Source organism: Saccopteryx leptura, chromosome 2, assembly GCF_036850995.1.
Source record: "Saccopteryx leptura isolate mSacLep1 chromosome 2, mSacLep1_pri_phased_curated, whole genome shotgun sequence".
In the NCBI taxonomy this organism is placed as follows: Eukaryota; Metazoa; Chordata; class Mammalia; order Chiroptera; family Emballonuridae; genus Saccopteryx; species Saccopteryx leptura.
Genome location: NC_089504.1, coordinates 62,094,792 through 62,114,897, shown reverse-complemented (window position 1 = coordinate 62,114,897; position 20,106 = coordinate 62,094,792).

Here is a 20,106-nt window from a genome sequence, read left to right as displayed (position 1 = left end):
AGAGAGAGAAGCCAGCAGCCGAGCACCCACACTGGCGGCTGCTGGAGCGCAGGGTGAGGAGCGAGGAGGGGTCAGGAGGGGGAGTGGTCAGCGGGATGGCCGGGCGGGGGAGCAGTGGCTTCAGCCCTCCTTTCTTATCTACGAGCTCTTCTTACAAGCTCCGGGCAGCCAGGTTCCTGAACTGGGGTGTGTGTGTGTGTGAGTGTGAGTGTGAGCGTGCGGGCCCGAGTAGCCGTGGCGGCGGCTGCCACTGCCACCTTACTGCTCCCCGGGCCCAGCTGCTCCGCGCGTCCGCTGGAGGCTCACGGGGCCCGGAGCTGCTGCTGGTTGGCTCGCGTACAGAATTCACCTCCAATCCTCGGTGCCTGTCCTAATTTCCTGATCCAGGGAACCTGCCGCCGCAGCAGCTGTGCGCTCCCTACAGTCATTACTGTACCCTCCTGGCAGCCGCCAACAGTATGTGCAGCAGCAGTTAGCACTGATGCAACTATTGCTACTATTGCCATCGCCTTCCCATTCATGGGTCTTGCAGCTTCCAGGGGCAACAAGCATCTCTCTACCACCCTCTCCTGCGCCCCATAGAGAGGCTGGCACTTTGAGGCTGGTAGGTAGCATCTTCCTTTGGGCTCCTCTTTCCACGTGAAAGTGTAAAGAAGAGAGTCCAAACATTTGGGCTGCACTAATGTGGGTTTTGGGATGCCTGTCTCAATTGCACGCTGAGATGCCATTTTTGCTAAAAAAAATTAAATGCGTCTTTAATTTGAATGTGTGAGAACGCGCGCGTTGTGGCTTGTCCTCTGTAATAGGACGGGGCTAAAATCCCGTCTCCGATGAGGAGGAGGGAAATTGATAGCGCAGCTCTGCATTCTCTCATCAACGATTAGAGTTAATTGCTAATTGCACAAAATGATAGTTTGAGGGCATGTAATTAAAAGCTTAACCTTTTCTTGTTTGGGGGAGGGGAAACCCACAGGTTTACTTGAAATAGTTTGTAATGTTCAATTACATGGCTCAAGGAAAGAATAAAGGGAGCAAAGGCATAACTTCTATAAAGAATTGATTCTTGTTTTGTGCCTGGTAGTACCGAGCCCATTGTTTTTTTATGTATTTCAATTTTCTTACACACTTTTCTCTGCTGTGGTCTGTTAAGCATTTAAGGAGACGTGGTGGGCACACCGAGCTGTTTACCTTCTTAAATAAAGGAGATATATATATATATATATATATATATATATATATATATATATATATATATATTAAAGTTGTTTTATCATGAATGCTCAAACTCTGCCAGTTTCAGTAGGACCATGCTCTGGCACTATTCTATTGGTGATATGGGAAGTGGTGTGCACTACCTAGCTGTATTCTCCTTGTCTTGGTTCTCCTAGTCATTTTTTCAAGGCTAGTTATTGAGTGAGACTTTTATTAGGAACTTACTATGTCCAGGAGACAAAGAGGAGAGGAAAATTTCAGGAGGATACTGTTTGGTAGGACCAGCAGATATCCAGATTATGACTGATAAACTTGAAAGAACTTAACTGTATGTATTGGTGGAGCCTTGCACGGCAGATCATTTTGACTGCTATTTTGCCCACCCTATGATTACATGTTTGATACAGACCTACAGCAGCCACACACACATGTTGTATGTGAAACTGATTTGAAATTTGCATTATGCCATTTAGTGGTGAAGATGCATGCATGCAGGTGCCGTTTACTTCAGAGGCAATAAGGTGATGGTAAATCCTTAGATGCGTGATATCTCCAATATACTTGTGGTTCTGAAAGACCATCTGTTAATGAACTGTGTCACTTTACAGAAGAGAAAACATGAGAAAGGGGACAAGTGGCCTTAATATGAACAGACACACCATTAATAAACAGTCATTTGGCTTGTTTTTAATATTTTACGCAGAGATAAATGTACATTACAAGTTAAACATTGATATGGAATAGTAAGACTTATCTTTGACAAACATGTATTATACTTTCTATCTCTCCAAGGGATATAAATAAACTGTTGGTGAATTTAGCTGTAGCTCTATGTTAAATCCTGTAGCTTTTTTACTGAAGCAAAAGAAAGCATAACTTTTGGCTCCAACTCTGATTGGCTGTGTCACTTGTGAAAGGCATGGTGCCTGCCTTTGTCCTGTTAACTGAAAACAAAACCTGACCATACACTATGAAAGTACTATGTAGCCTCAAGAATCAGCTCTTTGTAAAGCGTTGGGTTTTAGAAGAACAGATTCATAAGGAGGAATGCATTTGATTAATACAGAAAATAACTGAATGACCAAAAGAATTAATTTGTCATGAGTGGGAACTGAGGTGGTTGAACTAACTGGCCTTAGAGAGATTTGACACTGCTGGATTCAGAAGCCTTCAGGTAAATACATAGGCAATCTCATTCTTCCCACAATCCGCCATGCTCATTTATTGTTGGAGGAACACACATTGAGTATACCTGGGTGGCAGGCAGACACTGTACTAGGCAGTGGGCATATGGGGATGTATACCCCAGAAAGTTTACTCTGGGAAAGGCATAGAAATGGCAATTACAGCACCCTGTGCACAGCACTAGGGATGCTTACAGTGCTGTAAGATTACAGGGAAAAGCAGCTAATCTGGCTGGGGGTAAAGATATCAGAAAAAGCTTTCTAGAGCAGCTGTCTTTAAGCTGAGTAGAGTCTTCATTTTTACCAAGCGATTCCAATTCTCCTTACTGCTGGACTTATGGTAGGATTGCACTTCCCAGCCTTCTTATGGTTGAGTAGGACTGAAAGATTAATTTTGGCCAATTATTTGTGAGCAGAAGTTACAGGGTGCCACTTGCAGACTGGAGCATTTAATTACTTGCAAGAAGCCCTCTTTTTTTGTGTACAGGATGACAAAAAATGTTCAGTGGAGGTGGCTGACCCATTAACCCAATATCTCAATGACAAGAGTAGTTTTCTGCTGTGTACCTGTCTCTGACGATAATAATCACATAGGGTGGAGGTCAGAACATGGCCAGCAGCCTGTTTGGTTTGGTCTAACAATAAGAATAGTTTTTATGTTTTTTTTTTAAAAAGTTGTACCAAAGAGAGAGAGAGAGAGAGAGAGAGAGAGAGAAGGCTATGCAGCAGAAACCATATATTGCTCACAAAGCCTATTATATTTACCATCTTGGTAAATATGCTTGCTGATCCCTAACACAGAGTGAGTGAGAAATAAACCTTTGTTTTTTCATCTACTGATTTTCTGCTACCTTGGCATGACCTAGTATTAACCTGACTGATACACGGGGGAAAGAGGAAGGAAGGGCATGGTAAGCGGAGGGAAGAAAGGCAAAAGAGCATCAAGAGTTCAAGGAAATGTAAAGAATTTAGAATGGGTCAAGGGTGAAGGTCAAGTGGATAATGGTGAGAAGTAAAGCCAATGAAGACAGGCAAAGACTTGATGACGTGGAGATTTGTATGTCATGCTAACACTTCAGACTTCATTCTGTAGGCCATGGTTGAGGACTTGTGATATATTTTCTTTTAATTTTTAAAAAAATTATTGTTATGCAATTTATTATGGAGTAATTATAAAATACAGAGAAAAAGTAAAAAATTTTTAAGAGCATAGTTTCAATACCCAGAGATATTAATATCCTTTTATTTCTTTCTGTTTACAAAATGTATTTTATTTTGTCCTCAAGTCACAGCATTGTATTGACATTATTATAATTGATCCATTTATGGCTCTCTTTATTTATTTATTTGTTAATTTAATTTTTAAATTTAAAAAAGGATCCATGAACCCACTAATAGAGCCCAAGAAATAGAATATTCACAGTAGCACATATCCAGCAAGGTGCTTCTTACATACACATCTCCTAGCTTTGGCCCCTGAAGGAAACCACTATTGAGATGTATGCAATCAGAGAGGTCAGTGTTTTATAAAGTTCACCCTGTCAGTGGTAAGAAAGATGACTTATTTGGGAAGCAGAGTAGAGTAAGACTAGAGGAAGGACAGTTATAGAGACTAGAGACTCTGATGGTGAGGAAATACATAAAGAAAGGAAGGGAAGAAGCTATTATTGGCAGTCAGAAATGTTTCTATAACTCCTTCAAAAGTTTTCTTCCCAGGCCTTTGGATATATCTTAGAACAGCGTTTTCCAAACATATAAAATCTCTAAGAATCTCTAGTAATGGCTGCTAAAATTCAGGTTCCCAGGTTCTCCCACAGAGATCCTGATTCAGTTGGTCTGGGGCAGTGCCCAAGAAGCTGTCTGTGTACCCTCACTGCAGGTGGTTCTCAGGGTTGGCCATGACTAAGAAATTTCTTAGAGAAGTCTTTTTTAATGAAGACTTAACTGCCAGGTAACTTTTCTTCTCTCAACTATGTATACATTTATTAGTCCAATTTCTCCAGAGAAAATGCCAAGGTTAATGTTGAACATTTCTTTTTTTAAAGTTCTACAAACTAATAAATATGGACAAGAAGTAACCTTCACCCCAATTGCTAATTTGAAGCACGGATTAAGGTGTTTTCTATGCCACAGCTCACCATAGTAAGTAAGCAGTGAAATGAACTGTCCCCTTCTGGAGTACTTATTTGATGGTAACTTTCCAGACCTCCAATCGCATCATCTTCTATCTGTATGACATCCCAGTGAAATGACTAGGATTTATCCCACTCTAGATTCCTTGTGTAGGGCCTGATGCTCTAAACCAGTGGGTCACAAACTTTAGCTTTGATAAGAATCACCTAGAAGGCTTGTAAAAACAGATTGTTGGACCCCACAAGAGGTCTGGGGTGGGCCCAAGAATTTATGTTTCTAACAAGATCCTAGGTGATGCTGATACCATTGGTCAGGAAATAAACTTTGAGAACTACTCTACTAAACCCACCAGTATAACTTGCCCTCTCAGTCATTGTGATTCAAGAGCATCTACCAGTCTGACGCCTAGGGCCTTCTCCTGGCCTGATTATTTCAACCCTTAGCACAGGACACCTATCAGTCCAGTAATGATGAAGCTTGGGACTTTTGCTTGATCAGAAGCAATGAAGCATTTCTTTTAAGCAATGTTGTAAACATTATGCCCCCAGGAAGGAAGCCAATTTGAAGCTAATTGACGCATGGAGAAGAGAAGGCTGAGAGAGTTAGAAGTGGCATTCAAACTTGACCGTGAGCCTGAGCCCAAGTTAGCTTCTCCTGAAAGCTGCCAATTTGTAGTGCTTCTCACTTACCTCAGCCAGTAAATTCCTTTTGTTGCTTAAGGCAGTTTGTGAGTTTTCTGTAATTGACTACCTAACTGATTGAGGTGCCCTTGAGGTATGCGGTGTACTTACTGTAAAACATTGGACAAAACTCCACAGGTGGCCATCCAATGGTAATAATATGCCTCATCCTTCCTGGGGAGTACTCAAATGGAGGTATTAGTAAAGACTGTCTTCAACAATTGCTTCCTCCTGCATCCTGGCAAGGTCAATCTGCAGTCCCATTTTAACTCCCAACTCAAATGCTCAGTAAGGACTTGGTGACTTATTACTAATGGACCCTTGTTGAGGGTTCTGATCTGATAAGAATATATATATATATATGTATTTAGAAAATGTTTTTTGAAATCCCAAGTCCAAAGACCATTTTGAAGACTGCTTTTGAGCAATTTCAGAAAGAAAATATTGCCTATTGCCAAATGTGGTAAAGAGTTTATGGCTAGAGTGAAACTTCTAAATGGGTTGAATATGAGTTTAGACCAGTGGTTCTCAACTGGTCTAACATTTGGCAATCTCTTGAGACGTTTTTAGTTATCATGCCTTTGGGAGAGAGGTATTACTGGCATTTAGGGGGTAGAGGGCAGGGCTTCTGCTGAACACCCTGCAGTGCACAGGACAGCCCTACCACACAGAATTATTTGGTCCAAAGTATCAGTGCTGTTAGTGGTTGAAACATCCTTGTTCAAACTTGACCAGAATGAGAAGTCAGCTGATTTTTATACTGTGTGAACTTTTATCTGGAGAAGATAGGGTGATACTCCTTGGAACTCAGATGGCCCAATGAAGAGATGTTCTCACTCTGAACCCAAAAAACACAAACTGAGTTTTGTCCAGTGGGTGACAGATGTGGCTGCAGCACCAGGGCAATGGGCAGATTTCTAGATCTGGGAGGTGTGAAGCAGAGCACAAGCAGTTTACATTTAAATGAAAGGAGACCCACACAGGACATCTACATTTTGGTTGTCCTGTGAACTCACTGGTGTCCTTTATTTTGCAGTGTTGTGTTTTGTGTGGCTTGTCTTTCAATGCAATAATAAAGTGCTAGACCACTTATCCTTTACTTTCCAGAAACTATGATAATTAATTCCTGTGATTTTGGCCCCAAATTTGATTGTTCTTATTTGTCTTCAATGGAATTTACAGAAGGTTCTATAGCATTTAAAACATTCTTATAACAGGAGATTCTATTATGAAAATGGAGGCTTTGTGGCCCCTCCTGGGCTAGTTAAGTATAGATGCTTTTTAGAACATAAGAAAACTTTAATTTGTAATTTATGAGTAATGCAGCAATTTTTTTTTCTGAAGTGAGAAGTGGGGAGGCAGACAGACTCCCACATGTGCCCGACCAGGATCCACCCGGCATGCCCACTGGAGGCAATGCTCTGTACATCTGGGGCGTTGCTCCTTTGCAACCTGAGCCATTCTAGTGCCTGAGGCAGAGGCCATGGAGCCATCCTCATCGCCTGGGCCAACTTTGCTCCAATGGAGCCTTGGCTGCAGGAGGGGAAGAGAGAGATAGAAAGGAGAGGGGGAAAGGTGGAAAAGCAGATGGGCACTTCTCCTGTGTGCCCTGGCCGAGGATCAAACCCAGGACATCCACATGCCAGGCTGATGCTCTATCACTGAGCCAACTGGCCAGGGCCACAAGTTAATAAGTATGTATCATTTAACCATGAAAGTTTCATTTTCAAAATTTTAGGAGTTTTGTGGAAGTGGATAGTTGGTGTATCTAATGTTTTCTTGCTTGTTATGTGTGTAGTTTAAATTCATAATAAGTTACTGCTCGCACTTCTTGAAGGGCTGAGTCTCTGAATGGATATGCTACCTTCTAACCTGGCTGTTTGGGAAGGTTTCATCCTGGCATCTCTAAATTGTTATAGAAACACATTTGTGCGGAATTTCAATGCTGATACTGGCCATATCTAGAGTGGGGAAGAGAGTCCTAATTCTCACCACTGCTTTTAGGGTTCTATATCATGTAGAAAGGAGGTACAAGTAATTCAGAATTGTTGTAGAGTAGAGTGGCGAAAGGTAGGACAGGTGCTGAGGGCACTTGAATATTGTTTGGACTTTCATCCCATAGACGGTAAGCCACCGAAAGTTTTTGATCAAGGGACAATGGGATCAGATATGTGTATTTACAAGTATGACTATCTGAGAAGGTTATTATGTTTGTACAGTATCCAGCAGGCACCCATGTGGTGCCTGCAAGTCTTCATACACTGAATGAATGAAGAGAAGCAGTGGAGGTTAATGGTTAGGAGAGAATGTGCTGCCCCTAAGTTTATTGCAGCATTATTTACAGTAGCTAAAATATGGAAGCAACCCAAATGCCCATCAGTGGATGAATGGATGAGTGGATAAAAAGTTGTGATATATATAAAATGGGATATTATTTGAGCATAAAAAAGAATGAAATCTTGCCATTTGTAACAGCTTAGATGGACTTAGAGGGTATTATGCTTAGTGAAATGAGTCAGAGAAATACAAACACCATATGATTTTACTTATATGCGGAATCTGAAGAACAAAAGAAATGAACAAACAACATTAAAACGTACCCATAAATACAGCGGACAAACTGATGGTTGCCAGAGGGGAGGGGGTTTAGGGGACTGGGTGAAAAGATGAAAGGATTAAGAAGTACAGATGAAAAGCACAGCATAGCGAATATAATCCATAATATTATTATAACTATGTATGGTGCCATTCAGGTACTGGAAATATTAGGGGAACACTTTGTAAAGTATATGACTGTCTAACCACTGTGCTGTACATCTGAAGCTAATACAAAATAATATTAAGTGTAAATTGTAATTGAAAAATAAAATTTTAAAGGACAGAGAGAGAGAGAAGGTGCTGGATCTAGTCCTCCTGGATTCAAAGCCTGGCTCCCTCACTCACTGTTAAATTTTAGGCATGTTACTTGGTTTTTTTCACCTGAACAATGATCAGAAGTACATGCACTTTTTATGATAAATTCTATGCATTCATACCAGTAAAGCAGTTAGAACAATGGCTGGCATATAATAAATGCTCAGGAATTGTGAGTTACTATGGTTAATAATAATGACATGTATTATTGTTGCTGTGGTTGTCAGCAGGCCTCATATAAAAGATACACACAGAGATTACAGGTACGGGCCCGGGATTAGAACAATGAAACATGGGGTTTCTGTTCCCTGCCTTCAGGTTAAAATTCTCAGGAGAGCTTTTAAGAACATCAACACTGGAGTTCTCTGACCAAGTCAGTAACAATGTCTGAAAGTGTGGCTTGGGTGTGAGCATTTTTAAGCTTTCCAAGTTAGATTTACTTTCTAATGGTGACCCACTCAGCGTCAAGCCCAAAGCCCGGAGCCAAAGCAGTATAGAAGAAACACTGTGTGGTCCAGTTGAAACAGACTCCACCCGTAGGGAAACAAGGAAGTTGTGGCAGCTGCTACAGAAGAAGGAAGAACAAATACCCTGCCAGCGCTCCCGAGCAGTCCCCCCTTCCTCACTCCGTGAGTCCTGTTCCTGGCCCGGCTTTTCAAGTCCAGCTCGAGTTCTCAACTGTAAGAGAGGAAAGGACTGTGGGTGGCCAGAAGCCCTGCACAGCTAGACTGTTAGGAACCCAGCTGGCATCTGCCTACCAGAGATGGATTATGTATCACCAATCTCATGTCTTTACAAATCAATCTACCAACAGGAACTCATCGAGTACCTTCTGTGGGCCCACCACATGCCAGGTGACTGGAGGGCAGTAGCTAGATAGCAGTGTGGGAGTGAGTTGTTATTGCTTTGTTTGCTTTTTCTATAGGAGCCAAAACCAGGCTTGTTAAGTGGTAATTGACAGTCCTTTCTTCTAAGGAAATTTTCTTTTGGATTTGCTGCCAATAGGAAGTGTATTATTCCTCAGAACACTATAGCATTCATTTATCGAGTGCCCACTCAATTATGAGGCATGACAGAGTTTGCCATCTAAAGGGGGAAAGACCACTTAAGGATTCCTAGAGTCAGAAGTCTGGAATAAATGTGTACACAGATCAAAGAGTTAAGAGATTTTGTTGTAATTGGAGAAGCACTTGTAGCAGGAGCTGGGTCTTCCACTGAAACCTTAAAGGAGCCTTTGAATACGTTGTGTGGGAGTAGAAAAAAAGAAAAGGTGTGTGGAAGAGAAAATATGTTTCTGAATATAAAGGAGAAGTGATATTAGCTGATCATCTGATAGAGTAACAAAATGCTCATTGGTTTTGCTAAACCAGGGGTCAGGAACCTATGGCTCGCGAGCCAGATGTGGCTCTTTTGATGGCTGCATCTGGCTCGCAGACAAATCTTTAATAAAAAAAAATAACGTTAAAAATATAAAACATCCTCATGTATTACAATCCATTCATTTCTTACCGCTCATGTTCATGGTTGTGGGTGGCTGGAGCCAATCACAGCTGTCCTCGGGACAACACCAAATTTTTATTGGATAATGTGTAATGTACACAGGTCATTGTATGGCTCTCATAAAATTATATTTTAAAATATGTGGTGTTCATGGCTGTCTCAGCCAAAAAGTTTCCCGACCCTGTGCTAAACCATGGTGGCAATCAAACTTAACTCCTGGTAGAAAATGGAATTCTGTTTTGGGATCTTAAGGATTAGTTCTCCTACCCCAGGAAAAATTGAACTCTCTCAGAAAGTGAGTTTAGCGCAGCATTTTTCTAGGTCTGATTGTGTTTCTGGATGGGCCATTCTTGCATGTGAGGGGAATAAAAAGCTTCACCCTTTGGAAAAGTTTTCCTTCTAGAGTTGAAGGATGAATGATGCTTAATGACCCAAATTAGACTTTGTTCCTAAATTGTTTAGGATTTGCTCTGGAAAGCAGATAATGGAAGGCCATAGGGAAACACAGATTAGAGGTTTTAGATAGAGTTGGAGAGGTGGGGAAGGACTGGGATCAGGATGAGGAAGTTTGAGAAATGACACATACCTGAGACTTCTACAAAATCTAATACTTGCCTTTTACTTTCTTATCCATAACACCCTAACTTCATCAATATCCTTTGATATCAAAATTAATGTTTTCCTGCTATAAGAAGTAAGCACTTCCAGGGCAGAAATGATGGTTTCAATACTTGTAGGGCCCTCTGTGTGTATATAACACTGGGAAACATTTTCTTTTTCATTTTCTGTTGCATGAGGTTTTAGAACTGTTTCTATATATTTCTGCATTGCTGATTCCAAGTCTGAATCTGTTTTTTTTGGTGCATGCTCTAGTTTTTATGCAATTTTAATTTCTTTTTGTTACAGTTAATGACATGCATTGGTTTTTAAACTGGAGTTAAAGGGCAACAACTCTTGGATTGAACATAACCACAAGGCAATTAATGTTTTACAAACATTACTTTTACATAATTGTAGTTGTTTTTAAATGTAAAAAATTATTATCTGAGAAAAACACCCTCTTATTTTGTTTTAAGATTGAATCATGGCTTCTTTGAGTAGGCGTAAATGTAAGAATAGTCCTGACACCTTCTTTTATATATGTGGCTGTTACACACTTCAATGTCAAAGGCACAATATTTCATCATTTTTGACACGTGCATATATTGCCTATTTTCAAGTTCCCCTTGGTGATCAAGACAAGAATTGGGCTCCTCATATTGTTTGTCATAATAGTGAGGACAAAAGGAAAATGCAAAGGAATGCCTTTTGGTATTCCCATGGTTTGGTGTGAATCTAAGAACCACGGCATTGACTGTTATTTCTGTCTGATCCATACAAAGGGCATTGGCAAGAAAAAACAGCATATGATTGCATATCCTAATATTCCTTTAGTAATACGACCTATCCTACACTCTGAGACACTCCTGGTTCCAGTTTTCAATGGTTTTATTTCTTCTAAGGACAAAGAAAGTGAACATGATGTATTTTGATAAGATGTATGAGGAAATGCTTGTAGAATCTAAAGGGTCTTCTTCTGATGCCAAGCAGTCATTAACCCCTCAGCAGTTTAGCCAACCCAAATTGAATGACTTAGTAAGAATGACATAAAAATTGTCCTCAACTTTCTGAAGTATGAGGAGCATAACTGGATTTAAACTGGATTGTGTGGATCTTAAAATGGTAAATTTCCTCCTAGGACAACAGAGACGTTTCACGAAGTATCCTTGCTCTCTGTGTTTGTGGGACAGCCAAGCTCAGGAGAAACAGTGGACACAGAAGGAGTGGCTGAAACATGAAGCTCTGGAAGTAGGGATGCAAAATATTTTGAATGAAACTGTAGTTAATTGAGACAGGATCATTTTTCCCCCACTTCACATCAAACTTGGCTTAATGAAGCAGTTTGTTCAGGCTTTGAATAGAGAAAGTGAATGCTTTCAACATATTATTTCTGCTTTTCCTGCTTGTTTTTCGAGAAGATAAAAGCAGGTGTATTCGAAGGACCTCAAATTTGAACCCTCATACATGATGAAGAATTTGCCAGGAAGATGAATAAGGAGGAGAAAGCAGCATGGCAGTCTTTTGTGACAGTTACAAAGAACTTCCTTGGCAACAAAAAAGCAGAAAACTATATATAAACTTCTGATTCAAAGGATGCTGTTGGCTTTCCACGACATTGTATGTAACATGAGTGTTAAGATTCATTTTCTGAACAGTCACCTTGATAAGTTTTCTGAAAATCTTGGAACTGTTAGTGATGAGCAGACTACTGCTGAAGCATCAAATGAGATTGTTCTCAACAAGTACACAAATACAAGAGCTACAAATGCAAATTTTTGCCTGAATAGAATCTAAATAAGTTTTGCACAAATTTTATGATTAAAATAAGTGTTTTAATATGTTCTATTTTGAAATTGTAGACAAGTGCTGATGCTATCATATCTTTTAGTGTATTAGTGTATTTACTGCATTATATAAATTATTATATTTTCACAAATATCATGCCCAAGAAGACATTCTACTTCATTATGTTAAACTAAATGTTGAAAATTTTACAATAAGATGAAAACCTAAAATCTTGAATTGCAAAAAAACCTGTAGCTTACAGAGAAAAACCAATGTCAGATTTGAGATCAGCACACCCAAATTAGGTAAGAACAAGTGTTGTTGTGGATGCAACAAAATTTTGTTCCCTAGTGTAATTGAATTGGAATATAAGAACAGATACTTTAATCAGGTTCTGTTACTGAACATAGGAAAGGCACCCTTCCAAGAATAAGTGACTGTAAGAAGGAAGGATCTTCATTTAGTTTTCTCTTTGCATCCCTTCATTTCTTTCTTCCTCCCCTCTGCCAGTCACTCCAAGAAAGAACAAAGAGGTAAGAGAAAGAGCGCTGGTTAGCACAGAGACTATTCAAAATGCTCAACAGAAAATCTATGATAGTCATTCATGAAAGAGATTCTTTGTTTTTCATGGCTCCATAGTGCTTGCCTCGCTAGAGGGGCCATTTTTAAAATATGAAACAAAAAATAATGATGGCTATGACTTACGTAGTGTGAAAGTAATGTCTTGGATTGGCCACTACCCTTCTGCTGAGATTCAAAGTACTCTGTAAACATGACATTACTCCCTGGATGGAGACTGGAAAGCAACCCCCAGGAGAATAGTCCCTACTCAGCAATTTGAAGAAGCTCAAGCACAGAGCAGTGTCCTTATTGAATTTAAACTGGTATCCCCAGCCTGACCAGGTGGTGACGCAGTGAATAGAGCACCGGACTGGGATGCAGAGGACCCAGGTTTGAGACCCCGAGGTCGCCAGCTTGAGCACGGGCTCATCTGGTTTGAGCAAAAGCTCACCAGCTTGGACCCAAGGTCGCTGGCTTGAGCAAGGGGTTACTTGGTCTGCTGTAGCCCCACAGTCAAGGCACATATGAGAAAGTAATCAATGAACAATTAAGGAGCCGCAATGAAAAACTAATAATTGATGCTTCTCGTCTTTCTCCGTTCCTGTCTGTCTGTCCCTATCTATCCCTCTCTCTGACTCTCTCTCTGTCTCTGTAAAAACAAACAAACAAATAAAACAAATAAACAAACAAACAAAAAACTGGTGTCTCCAGATTGTTTGAGTTCTAAATCTCACTTATGGAATAATGAGCATTAACCCTAAACGTGGCTAGATGAAGTCTAAGTGAAATCTTCTGATGAGTTGTCTGCCTCATGTCTTACAAAGGCACTCTGTAAATGTTTATAGTTTCTTATTCTCTGGCCATGCTTAGAGCTGGCCTCCATCTAGCATCTTTTTTTTTTTCCAGCAAGGCAAAAATAAAATGATAGAACAAAACAAGAGACACCAAGTAGTATTTGTGTTATGATGATAATACCAAATTGGCTCACCTCTGATAAAACCTGGAGTCTTAGACAAGATTCCTTGAAGAGAGAAATGCAGACATTCTATCTCCCTCTGTTTCAATTAGGACCTTATGCAGAGTGCAGTGGTTAGGTATTTTAATAACTTGAAGAACAAAAAGGTAGTTATTTCCTTTTCTGTCTTTGCAAGAAAATGTAAATCCCATCCAGTAAAGTTTCTTATTTTTCTTTTCTTCATATCACCCCCACCCCAGCTGCCAATCCCTGCCTGCCTTCTGCCTGGCTTTCTTAAGAAATTCTGCCCATGAAAAAAAATTCATAGGATATGAAGGGAAATGGAACTGAGCTTGAAGATCTAATAGTATTTCCTCAAATCAAGTCCACTTCAGGGGAACATTCAGTGCAGAAATTATCGGAAATATTAGAACAAGGATTATCTGGAAATTGAAGGTGAAAACAGGAACTGTTTATCATTGGGTCAAATTCTCTTCCCATTTCCTTTGACTCTGATATGAACTGGCTTCAGTTCACTTATTTCTACTAACAGGTCTGATACCCTGTCAAATAGAGTAGCTGTTTCATTAGAATCTTAATTTCTTAATCACCAAAGTATCTCTGGAAGGAAACGTTACTGGCCATTTAAATGTCACTCCACTATAAATCGTTGTCATGTGTCTGGACTTAACACTGCACATGTTGGGTTTACAATCACAGCAGCAAGTCAACTGTACATTTTCATGTGGTTATCTGGATTTTTTAAGGTTCTTTGTGTTTCTCTCCCATAATACTCTCCTGTTCATTTTTTGTAATATCTTCTTGGGGTTGTAGTAGGAGTATTTGATTTATTTGCATTGAAGGAGAGATGGTGATGATTTGTGTCATTTATTTATAATTGGACTACCAAATTGATCCAACTTTCCCTGTTGTACACATTGCTCTTGCTGAGAAATTTTCAGTGTCTTTTCTTCCAAAGGTTAACCTCTTAGTATGGACACTTGGAACCTCCTGTCCCCACCATTTCTGTGAGTTCATCACACCCTCTTCCTACCTAGAACTCCCTTCTATAGTCATGTGTCTATGTGGGAAGGGGATCTATAAAATTTTTGCCATTATACACCTGTTGTCATATCCAGTAAGGTTGGAGATCACAAAGTATGACTGTTTGCCATATAAGTTTGCCTTCCTTTTGTTATTTTTAACTTTTTAAGGCTCTACCCAGACTTTCAACAGCATTGACATTCCTATAATTTGGGGGATCACAACCAATTTGGGGAGCCCACACAAGAACGCTGTAGCACTCACACACTTGCAGTGTCCTTTCAGTGATTAATGAGGACAATCTGTACCCAGTCTGCACCGATGGTACCTTCCAAAACCTACTGAGATTCCTGCTAGAATCAGAGCTCAGACTCAGAAGTATTGGAAGCCTTCATAAAGTTCTGTCCTTTGAAGAACATAGTACGGCCCCTCATAAATATGACACTTTGTACCAGTTTCATTGTGTAACTTGGCAACATAGAGTCTGGAATTGGACATGAGAGAAACCTATCTTGTACTTCATGGAAAGAAGTTAACAGTGGGGTTCCACTGTGTATAATTCAACTAGTGAATGTGATCTGTGGTATTGGTCATTGAAGTAGATTATGTGGAACAACCACCATTGCTAAGATATAAGCTCTGATGGATGGGCATTAGGGGTGCGTTTCTGTCCCATGTACGTAGCTAGGGATGCTCCCATTAATGGTTTGCAACCCCGAGATACAATTTTAAATTGCTTGGACATGTTCCATTAAAAGCAGCTGAGTAAGTAATAGTTGGGAGATTAGGTTTGAGAACGTGTGTGTTACAATGATTTCTGGTCCCCACTGGTGAAAAAATACTGTTCAAATTGTAAATAAGATCCTCTCTGCTGATCTAGAAGGTGACTCTGGTTACCTTGTTCAGGAAAGAAGGAATACATTTTCCAAGGCATACTATAGAAAGGATTTCTTTGACTTTGGGATGGCTTTGCAACATCACCAGTATAAGGTGATGTGTCCTTTGCTGACATTTGGATTCAAAAACTGGAAGTTGAATCTAGCTTCTGCTACTCATGAGCCCTGTGTCCATATCAAAGTGCCTTACCTCCTCCTGAGCCTCACTCTCTTCATCTGGGTAAGGAGTTAGCTCTTGCCCTACCTGTCTCATAGAGCATTTCATCTGGCTCCAAAGACATTGCACGTATAAGTGATTGTCAGTGGTTTTCATGGAGTATCCAGTGAGATTTGTACTGTGACAATGTATTGATAGTCAGAATTTAACATTATAAGGGAAGGACGAGTGAGGTAAGTAAAACTTGCATAAAAACTATAGGGACCTTCCTGGGAAGGGAAGGACCTAAATCTCATCCCCTCTCCTTGTAATTTCAAGTTATAGAAACCTTCAGGACAGGCTGGGTGATCCCTGCCCACAGAGTGTAAAGCGGCCTCTGTTAAAGCACTGAGAATAGACAGATGTGGTAGATGTGGGCAGTGCTGCTGGGTGTGGCCTTGTTTTGAATCAGCAAAGGGCTCAGCCTAGAGCAAATAGCTTGGGTGGGTGCATCTCAAGTGATGGCAGTGGAAGCCCAGGACATGTTTTACATGGGACGCCCTCAGTTGAGATGACACTGAGTAGGGGAGCCTCCTTTCTACCTGAAGATCCACGTTGCTTAGAAAGGAGTTTGTACTCTGTTTGATGGGAGAGTAGAGTTCTTGACACTGTGAACTGCCCACTTCACAAAGAACGGTCTTGCAGTGCCCCTTCTCTATCCCAAAATGAAAAGCATAGATAATATCACATACATATATACCCTGCAAAAATGATCAAAATAATGCCATATATATAATATAAAGGAAAAAGGAATGGAAAACAATTTGTAATAAAGCAACATGGCCCGACCACAACAGTAGACACAAAGCAGCCATCAGAACTTGCCTGTGCAGAAGCTCTGTGAATACAGTGGGCATGCAGGCCCACTGATACAAGGATAGTGGGCAGGGGATTCACATCACAAGTGGTATAGCTGTTGGTGATAGGGCTTTCTGAAATGGAGAGCCACAATTGGTGATCTTTTCAACAAAATAAACAGCAGTCTTCCTTTTAATGGAAATAGTAGCTGCATTCCTAGAAAGTGTGATATATGTTAAAACCATGCAAAGATAGTTTGTGCTTATATCTGAAAGAGAATAAGAATCTAGCCTCAGATCATTATAAACAGGGAAGGAAACCGTTAATACTGAGTAGTCCCTGGCCCTGGCCACTAAAAGCCAGCAACACACCTACAGTCATTGTGACAACTAAAATGTGCCCTTCTAGTTCCAAAACATGCTCTGGAGGTGGCACCATTCTCCTGGAGAAGCACTAGGGTAGAGGCCCTGCCTCACTGACACTGCTCTGGCACAGCTGGAAGTGACCATGCCTTGCAGTGAAGGCAGTGGTGGCCACAGAAAACCTTTCTGAGCTTCATAGAACCCAGGTGTATTAGTCAGCTTGGGCAACCATAGCAGTGTTGTACACTGGATGGCTTAAACACGAGGAATTTTTTTCTCACAGTTCTAGAAGCTGGGCACTCCAAGAGTAAGGTGCCAGCCGATTCAATTCCTGGTGAGGATTCTCTTCCTGGCTCACAGGTGGCTGCCCTCTCATGTGTCCTCACATGGCAGAGAGCACTCTGCTTCTCTTTCTCTTTCAACAACACTGATGCTATCATAGAAGCCCAACACCTATGTCCTTATCTAAACCTAATTGTTTCCTAAGATGTCACCTCCAGGGCTTCAACATATGAATTGGTTTTTTGTTTGGGTTTTTTTTGTTGTTGTTCTTTGTTTGTTTTTTAGTATGTGTTGGGGAGGGACACAAACATTCAGTATAACACCAGGTTTCTGGCCTACATTTGTTTTCTAAAGCAACCATCTTCTGTTGGAAACATATAGTCTTCTGGGATCAAAGGAGCACATCTAACTTCTGGCTCTAGAGGCTCACTGGGAGCATGGCTACCAGACCCTTTGTCCATGAGGAAACACCTGCGGAGTTCTTACATCTATTGAGGTGGAAGACTGGAAAGAGAATTGATATTTTTGGTTCCTCTGGACAAGTCGAGTTCTAGTCAAGTCATGTTTAAGAGCATATATCTCAGAGTTGGGCAGATCTGGGTTTGAATACTGTTTTCTGTATTCCTGCTAGCTCTGTGACCCTGGATAAGTTATTCAGTGGTCTGAGCCTCAAAACAAAAATAGGGATAGACTTCCCTTGAAGATTGGTGGTGAGGAGTAATGAGATCTTTCATCAAGAACTTTGCAGTGTTCTGGGCATGTGGTATGAACTCATTCCATTTAACTATTGTTGCTTTTGGTAATACAGTCATTCTTTGAAGAGTTGTTTTTGTGGGGAAAGGCATTAGTCACAACTGAGGATACATAGAACCCTGTGACAAGGTACATTTCTTTCTTTCTTTTTTTAAGTGAGAAGAGGGGAGATAGACTCCCACATGCACCCTGATGGGGATCCACTGGAGAATCCACTGCTCTGACCATCTAGGGCCATTGCTTGGAAACAGCTATTTTTAGCACCTGAGGTGGTGGCTCCAGGGAGCCATCCTCAGGGCTTGGGGCCAACTCACTGGAACCAATTGAGCCATGGCTACAGGAGGGGAAGAGAGAGAAAAAGAGAGAGAAGGGTGAAGAGGAGGGGTAGAGAAGCAGATGGTCACTTCTCCTGTCGGCCGTAGTGGGGAATCGAACCCAGGACTTCCAAACGCCAGGCCAACGCTCTACTGCAGAGCCAACTGGTCAGGACCGGAAGTTTTTCAAGAAAGTAATTTAGGGGAAAAACAGACCATCTCTGAATCATATTCAATGAGATGTTTTAAACATGAAAGCAAACATCTTTTTTCTGACCCTTAATACTTAAGGAAATGCCCTCTTATAGTTTATACTGAGTCCTAAGGGACCTCTGAGTAACTGAGGAATTATGGCAATCACACAATAATCTTCATACAACTGGAGCTACATTCAATGGCTGCCATCAAATTACAGGTTTGCCATCTTATGTTGGACTCTCCCCACCTACACAGAATTACCAGCTCTTACTACTATACTACTCTGTGTGCAAGGGACCTAGAGCAGAAATTCATGTGATTCTTTCTAACCTACATTGTTCATTGAAAATGTGAATACTAATATGTGCTTATGTTCATGCAAAACAAGCAACTAGGTACTCTCAGGCATACATGTTTTGCTGGGACAAGCCTCAGAGGAAAACTGTCTGAATGTCTTTAATGAAAACATTTTCCTAACTCAGAAATTCTTAAAGGGATCCAGCTTTCTTATGGAAAACAGCCCAGGATTCTTAGAGGAAATATTAAAGGTTGGAGGAATATTCTTCTTCTTTATCAGTGTTTTTTGCCAAAGACAATGTTGGCTGTCTTTTTTTTCCTGAAGAGTGAAAGGAAATTCTGATCCTATGCTTGAATCCATCCAGGGGCACTTTTTCAAATTTGTTTTTCTTTATAGCATTAACATAGGGTTTTTGTTTTAACTGTCTTGTTTCATAAAGACTTTAAGACAGTTCAAAATAAAACCAGAATACAAAATTTAATGAGGACTAAGGGGAAAGAGAAACAAGGAAAAATTGGACATAGAAAATGTTTGCCTATAGAACAAAAATTTGGCTTTGTGCATCCCAGTGACCAGGGCAAAGAGAAAAATCTCATTTGGTTACATAATGTTTAAAAAATGAACATTCTTAGGATGAGCTCAGTTGTCTCTGGCACTCAGAACAGAAGTAAGTTTCTCATGGACATTCATAAAGAGGACATTTTGAGCTCTGATGACTAATTTCTTCAAATGCCCCTCAGTGATGGCTACTGAATCATGTGGGACTGTTTTATAGAATGTCCCTTATTGTTGGCATTTTGTCAAAGTATAATTCTATAAAGGTAAAAAAAGAACCTTCAGGCAATTTTCCATTTGTACTATCCATTTTGAACTGAAATTTTGTAAAATGTTGAGGAGCAGAGTTAGAGGTCATCTCTGATAAGTACCTGCTATGCAGTTCTTTGGAAAGGGGGAAGTGCGGAGCCAGAGGCTTGAAACAGTTCCACAAGCTGGGGCAGAAATGGCATTCCTTTGTGAACAAAAATGGAGCCCAAAGGCATGGAAGCAGAGAGGGAAGGCCACCTACCGCTGCTAGAGAGGGACAAGTGTATCAAAGAAGATGTAGACAATTTGGGGGAAAGGGAAGGAAAAAAATGAATGACAATTTTATTACTTTAAGATTACTGTTGCCTGACCTATGGTGGCACAGTGGATAAAGTGTTGACCTGAAATGCTGTGGTCAAACCCCGGGTTTGCCTGGTCAAGACACATATGACAAGCAACTACTACAAATTGATGTTGCCTGCTCCTCTCCATCTTCTCTCTGTCTTCTCTCTAAAGTCAGTAAATAAAATCTAAAAAAAAAAAATAGGTAACTGCTATTAACCCTTTTGTATACTTCTTCTTCCCCCACCCCCTAGTAGGTAATGTTAACACAATCATAATTTGGATACAACTTTATA